Genomic DNA, 8,268 nt, shown 5'->3' with positions numbered 1-8,268 from the left:
TTGAACATAAAAAGAGAACTATTCATACTTTACATATTTTGATCATATTATCAATTTTTAACAATTAATTGGTATCAAAAATCATTTTTTGATCTCAAAATGAAATTTATTAATGAATTTTGATACTTTGTTCCGATTGATTGATTTCATATAATTTAATTTTATCTTAAATTCTATCGCTTTCTTTTTGGCTAAAAGAAAAATATGCTATATCTCAAATCTAAATTTTTATGACTATATTCTTGCTATTACATTATTTGAGATAAACTTTTATGATATATTTTTGAATGATCTACTTTAATATTAAAATGGAGAGAAGTATTTTCAAGCCTATTTATTCAAAAATTTAATCTCTAGTAAATCTTTAAAGTTTAAGTACTTTTAATTGAAATCAGAAAGTATTTTTGCATCTATATTTTTGAGAAAAAGAAAGAAGTCTTGGTCTGAATTTAAAAGTTAAACTCAGGTTGAATTTGAAAGGGGGAGAACTTAAATAAAATTCAAAAAATTAATTTTTTTGGATGATTTTGATGATTGATTTTGATTTGAAAATTTTAAAAGTCAAATTTTAAAAATTTAACATAATCCTTTCCTTATACTTTTTGATACTGTCAAAAAGGAGGAGAGTTATATTGAGTATATGTTTAAGATGATTATATGCTTAAAATACTTGAAATGCTCTTAAATTTTTTTGATATGGTCATATGCTTGATTGAAACATGTGAAACGAGTATTTTGACATCAAATGTATACTTCCAATAAAGTATTCATGAAGTGTATATTCATATATATCTATCCTATCATTTCATGATTCATGTAGGTAATTTAATTGAAACATATTATGTTATGTTTATTATTTGTGCATATACTCAAAGTTTTATTATCATCAAAAAGAGAGAGATTATTGATCCTATGATTGATTTTGATGATAATAAAATATTGAATAATTATGACACTAATCATGTATTTCAAAGTTGGATGTAAGATTTTCTAGATGCTCATAATGAAAAATTTATCTTAAGGACAAATCCTCTCAAGATGCCAAGCTAAAGTACTTAAAAGATTAAGTTTTCACAAGTTTGGATAGCTTATTGTGAAGATAAATGAAATTAAAAGAAGCAAATATAATTTAGAAGAGATTGGGGCTAAGAAATTTAAGTTTGGAAGGCTAAAATATGAAAAAAAAATGAAGTTGGAAGGTTTGAAGCCGACTCTAAGAGATTTTGAGTCGACTCTGGTACATTGGGAGAAGATTGGTATATGTTCGAGTCGACTCGATTTCAATCCGAGCTGACTCTCTCAGAAAAGACAGAAGACTGTATTTTTAAAACTACAATTGGAGTCGACCCTTGAAGATCTGGAGTCAATCCCAAGATAATTAGAGTCAACCCCTGAGAAATTAGAGTTGATATCTGGCCTGGGACAGCATTAACGATTAGTTTTCTGTACTATTTCTAATGACTAGTTTTTATCTCTAACAGCTAGTTCAGCCCTTCCAATAGTCAAAACTCCTTTTTCAGTCAATTTCAAGTATATTAAAGGCTAGAGAATCAATTGAGAAGGTAGCCAAGATAATTGAAAAGAAAAATTCATCAAAATAAGTGAGGGTCGTTAAATATCTTTGGAAAAGAAGAAAAAAAAAATTTGAGCATAGAATTAAGAGGACTTTTAAGAGCAATATTCCACAACATCTCCAACATTCTCTCTATCTTTAAAGAAGAGTGACCAAGCTTCAAAAGAGCAACATTTCAATCTCTTCTTCATGCATAAAAGAGTTTCATCTTTTCTATTTTGTTTTAAACTAAAAATTATCTCTTGTACTTTATTTTCTTTTCAAATTTCTTTGGAGAAAAGAAACTTAGGGTTAGGCCCATCTAAGCTCAGAATTGAATAAGTGTAGGTTTGGTTGGTGAGCCTATAAAACCAACTGGATTGATTGTGAGCTCAAAAAATAATCGGTGTATTGGTTGTAGTTGGTGATTTTAAAAAATCAACTAGATTTGTTCGTGACTCTAGGTAAAACAAACGCACTATAATTAAAAAGATTATAGTAAAATTTTTAAGGAGCTCTTGGGGAGTGGATGTAGATATAGGGTTGCACCAAACCACTATAAATTACTTTATATTTATATTGTGCTTTGCCTTTTTACTTTCTATCTTACTTTATATTATTTCAATAACTTTCATTGCTCCTTCTATATATCAATTCTGCTGCTATAAATTGCATACACCCCATAATCACTCAAGTTAGATTTATATTAAAGCACATAACTATCTTAATTATTAATTAGATTAAAATTTTTAAAGAATCCAATTCACCTCTTCTCCTTTTGGGTTGCTATCTTTCTGAGCAGTAGTGCCTTATTCCCAGATGACCAAGAGAAAACCACTTTCATCTATCCTTATGGCATTTTTGCCTTTCGGTGCATGCCTTTTGGACTGTGTAATGTACCTACTATATTTCAGCAGTACATAATGTCTATTTTTTTTTATATGATAGATAAATTTCTTGAGATTTTCATAGATGATTTTTCTATTTTTGGTGCTTCTTTTGAGACTATCTCTAAAATCTTTGCAGAGTGCTAGAGCACTGCATGGAGATAAATTTGGTTTTAAGTTGAGAAAAGAGCTATTTTATAGTTCGAGAAGGGATTGTGCTCAGACACATTATATTCAAGAGGGGGATTGAGGTAGATAAAACCAAGGTTGATGTAATTTCAAAACTTCCTCCCCCAACCTCTATTCAATAAGTGCGATCCTTCTTTGGTCAAGTCAGATTTTATAAACGATTCATCAAAGACTTCAACAAAACTTTGAGATCCTTATGCAACTGGCTTGCCAAGGATACTCCATTTGTCTTTAATGATGATTGTCTTAAAGCTTTCTGAAAACTTCATGCCGCTCTCACAACAACACCTATTATTAGACCCCCTGATTGATCTCTTCCTTTTGAAATCATGTGTGATGCATTCGATTTCACAGTAGGTGTGGTCTTGGGATAAAGAGTGAATAATAAATCTCATATGATATATTATGTCAGTAAAACTCTTTCTGTTGCTTAGTTAAATTATACCACCACTGAAAAAAAGTTGCTAGCAGTTGTATCACTCTGGACAAATTTTGATCTTACCTTTTAGGATCTAAGGTTTTAGTATATTCTGATCAAGCTGCTTTAAGGCATTTTCTTGCAAAGAAAGACACTAAGCCTAGATTAATTAAGTGGATCCTTCTGCTACAAGAATTTGATTTGAAAATTTGAGATAAGAAGGGTTCTAAAAATGTGGTAGCAAACCATATCTCTAGGATCTTAGTTAAGCACAACCGAGGAACTGGCTCGATTAAAGATGAATTTTCAGATGAATAACTCTTTGCACTTTCTTCCAATCATCCTCCTTGATTTGCTCATTTTGTTAATTACTTGGCTGTAAGGCAAATTCGTTCTCACTGTCAAAGCAGGAGAAGGATTGATTTTTTTTGCAAGTCAAGTATTATTTTTAGAAGAAACCTGAGTTGTTTAAATATTGTCCTGATCAAGTGATTCATCGATATATCTCTGAGAGTGACATTCAGAGCATTCTCACTTTTGTCACTCTCTTGTATGTGGGGGATATTTTAGTGGAAGGAAAACTATGGCAAAAGTATTATAAAGTAGGTTTTACTGGCCCACACTCTGTAAGGATGCATATAAATTCTATTGTAATTGTCTAAGGTGTCAACAGACAGGAAATATATCAAGGAAGGATATGATGCCAGTTACCCCTATCCTTATTATCAAGATTTTTGATGTTTTGGGGATTGACTTCATAGGATCGTTTCCATCCTCTTACGGATTTGAGTACATTCTGGTGGCTATGGATTATGTATCAAAATGGATAGAAGCTGTGGCCATAACGACCAATGATCATAAAGTTATGATCAAATTCATTCAAAGTAATATTTTCAGTCATTTTGACTTTTCGTGGGCCATCATTAGTGATAGGGGTGCTCACTTCACAAACCAGTACTTTGAGGAACTAATGAGAAAATTTTGTATCATGCATAAGATAGCCACTCCTTATCATCCTCAAACCAGTGGTTAGGTAGAAGTGTCAAATAGGGAAATCAAGAATATTCTGGAGAAAATGATTAGACCTAATAGGAAAGACTGATCTCTTCGATTAGATGATGCATTATGGACCTATCATACTGCATTCAAAACTTTCATTGGCATGTCCCCTTACCAATTAGTTTTTAGGAAGGTATGTCACTTGCTGGTTAAATTAGAACATCACACATTCTGGGCTATAAGAAAATTTAATTTTGATATGACAAATGCAGGTTTAATAGAAGGCTGTAATTAAATGAACTAGAGGAGCTACCAATGATGCCTATGAGAGTTCATGCATTTACAAGGCTCGAACCAAAGCATTCCATAACAAGTATATTCTGAGAAAATCTTTCGAGCTTAACCAAAAAATATGGCTCCTCAACTCTAAGTTGCACCTCTTTTCACGTAAACTTTGCTCTCATTGGAATGGACCATTTATTGTCACCTAGGTGTTCCCTCATGGAGTAGTTGAAATCCAGAATCCTCAAAATGGCAACACTTTTAAAGTCAATGGTCAATGTTTAAAGCCATACGTGGATGGAATTAGCAATAAAGGATTGATTGACTTCATCAATTTGGTAGATCCGATGTATGAGACACTATGAGATGCATGAAGTCTGACTGAAGACTTTAAACTTAGCACTTCTGGGAGGTAATCTAATTTCTTCATCTTAATTTCTTTCTTTTTCATTTTGGTTTAATCTTAGTAACATAAATCGATCAAGTCATATTTGCTTGTCTTTTGCAGGGGCGTTATGATGGAATTCTGAAGGCACGTGTTGATTCAGGAGCACACTCCTCTCAGTTGATATCTCTCTTTTTCTTGTTTTCTTTTGCCTATCACACTTTATTTTTCTTATGCCATTGAAGACAATATTGTTTAAATTAGGGGGAGGGATAAATTAAGTGCTTTTGTATTCATTGTGCTTCAAACTTGAGGCTAATCATGCATTTTAATAAGTAATTGATGTGCAGTATAGATGATTTTTGAAATATCGAGGGTTCACATATTAATAAATCTAATAAATGGTTCAATCTAAAATGACAATCAATTTTTGAGCATTTTAATCCTCCCTATTAGCATTTCTTGTGTGTATGAGTGAAATATGTTGATGTATGCAAAAAAAATTTCATGAAAAAAAAAAATTTTAAGCAGTTTTCACTGACTAACCGGGCCTCTTTGCCTAAGTAAGCATTGAGTGCTACATCAAAAAGTGAAAAATATGAACAAATCCTATTGTACAACCAGTTTTAATTCATAGTCTGTTTGATTCAGCTAGTAAGTCTGAAGGCTGTTCTACACCTAATATTCTAAAGCCAACTGATTTAAGAGTCATTCGCCTAAATCTCGTTACAAGAGTTAGACAGAAAACTTAAAAGATTAAAGCATTGCACGGCTATACATATCAAGTAAAAAAAAAAGAAAGAATGAACATGCATAAAGACAATACACTAGCACACCTCGAAGTTAGATGATTAAAAGATAAAAGTAGAGAGTCAATGAAGAAATATCTTTGAAAAACTTTATGTTCTCTATTAACTACTCTATTGGATAATTTAACCTCCCAATGACATATTTCGCTAACTTTTCAGGTGGATATTTGCTTTTGAAATTGTCTGAAAGAACACTCATGTCTAAGCAAGCCAATATATGATACTGATCTTTGTAGGTAGCATTTTTGGAAACCCTAATGAGACTACAACTCATCCTCTAGGGCCATTCAGAGGTTTAAAGGATTGTTGCATGTGCTAAATGCAACTGTGTCCTGCGAAAATGGCTAGTTTAAGTATTTATATTTTTTTTTTACTCAAGAATGAGTAAAGTTTGAGTTGGAGGGTGTGATCAATGCAATAATGTGACACAAGAAGTATTAAAATCTTTGATATTTGATCCCTATTATTTAGGATTTGATGCTTCCTATTCTTTTTTTCATGAATTTTGAGTGCAAGAAAAAGTGTTGTCAATCATGGGGGCTTATGCACAAACAACCAACAAGGTTCCCAACATTGCCACGATCAACAAGCCCTAGATGAAGTCCAAGTTCAAACCCAAGCCTGTCACTTAGCACATCCAATCCTTGGGGACTCCATGCTTGATGAACGATGTGGATGCGCAAAAGATGTGCATGGCCGCAAAGCATAGAGGATTAAAAAAGCATGAGAGGGGGTTGGACGCGAAAGGGAGTTGGATGCGGAAGGGAGTTTTGGGGATGCTGAAAATAGAAGAATTTGGAGTGCACAGGTTTTTGGGGATCTGGGGCACGCAGGTTTGTGAGCGCGAGGAGAGGGGAACCCACAAAGATTAGAGCGCATGGTTTCCTTTGGAGGGCTGAGAGGAAGGAGCGCACAATTTTTGGGGAGTGTGGAGCCAGAGGATTTAAGAGTTTTGAGCAATTTTCTTCTTCACCCTTTCTCAAGTGTTCAACGAAGATGGATCAGTTGGCGGTGGCAAGTAGGATCGACTCATGAGCAGTTGAACTCCGCATCCTCATGGGGAGTAAATGAAATCCTTAATCCAAATTTGTACTTATTTCTTTCTCTCATTATGTATTCGTATTAATTCAATCATTACTTGAACAAGTGCAAGGATTTTTTTATTAAATATCTCACATGAATAGGTAATTTCTGTAATTTAATTCATGAGTTCAAGTAATTGTGCTTACTATTTTATGATACATATTTTCAAATAGTTTATGACTATGTAGAGACAAGTCATAGTCTGAATATACGATTCGAACTCAGTGAGATAAGCTACGTTGAGAAGTTGATCATAGATTCATCTATTAATTACCACTAAGGCTTGTAGTCATTAGTGGTCCTGGTTGTATTAATAAATACCAATTTGATGATTAAGGGTGGATTTGAAATCCCAAGATATTTTCTCTTATTGAATTTCTTTAAACTTCATCTCTAATTATTTTTATAGTCCTTTTTAGTTCTATAAATCCTTTTATTTTGATATATTTTCTTTGTTTTAAAACAACTCAGCCCATTGATCCCTATGGACTTGACACCTGATTTTTCACTATTCTACATAATAGTTCGTCAAAATAATTTTTATCTTTGATGATTGTGCAACACCATCAACTAAACCATTTGCAGCTTTAGTCCTACTCGAGGACCATCCTCCCATCCCAGTGAGGAGTCTTTAACAAAGAAGATCTCCACTCAACACTACTTTCAAAGACTAGCTTTGACCTCTCCGCTTAGGATTTGGCTGCAACATGCCAAATTGAGAACAGTCGTACAAGGTATCTGAGGGCGTTGCCCAGAGCCTACTGCCTGAGCATCTGGATAGTACTTCATAACTCGGACGTGAAACTAGGTCAATCTCCAACTATATTATCAACAAGATATATCAATACATGTTATAAACCTGACTCATCAATGTAGCGCTTTTCTTCTCGCAAGAAATTGTCGTGTTTTAGGTCGATACTTAGCTCCAACAAAGATGCTCTATGGCATAATAAGTTGGATGAGCCATTCAACAGCCCAGAGGAGGCAGCACCTCCATCCGTCAAATGAGCTATCCACAGCCTCGACTATGGACCTTCATGGTCTACAAGTTTGTATGACTAGTCGGAGGCCTACACCTCTGGTCAAACAAGCTATCTTATAGCCCTAACAATGAACCTTCATAGTCTACAAAGCTTATGTGGCAGGAAGTTTGGAACCTTTCGAAGGTCTACACCTCCGTTCGTCACAAAACTATCCTACAATATGACTTGCAAAGCTCACATGGTTAAGAAGTTTTCGAGAACTAATTTTCATTTATTTCAATTCCGATTTCAATTCCAGTAGTAAACCAAAAACACTCACGATATCTCCATGTTTTGAAGAATTGACGTCATTATCTTCTCTCGCGTCTGTCATTCTCCTTTTCAACTTCAATTATTTGTGAAGATTATCCGAGTATTAAACAAACTGGGATCTTGGCGGACTTTTAACGAGATAATGTGGAATAAAACAACATATAATCAGATTATTCCGCTTTATTAAACCAAACATTTATTTTGTTCCACTATTTTCACTTGCTTGGTTTCACTATTTCAAAATCCACCGACCAGTAACAGTGTTGCTGGCATGGCACACACGGCAGATGGATAAAGCCATCTCAGACTTGCAATTCACGCCAACCCTTGCGTGTTGGGAGCCCTTGGTTTCCACTACACTTCGGACGC

The sequence above is a fragment of the Elaeis guineensis genome, chromosome 9, assembly GCF_000442705.2.
Source record: "Elaeis guineensis isolate ETL-2024a chromosome 9, EG11, whole genome shotgun sequence".
In the NCBI taxonomy this organism is placed as follows: Eukaryota; Viridiplantae; Streptophyta; class Magnoliopsida; order Arecales; family Arecaceae; genus Elaeis; species Elaeis guineensis.
This window is presented reverse-complemented; position numbering follows the sequence as displayed.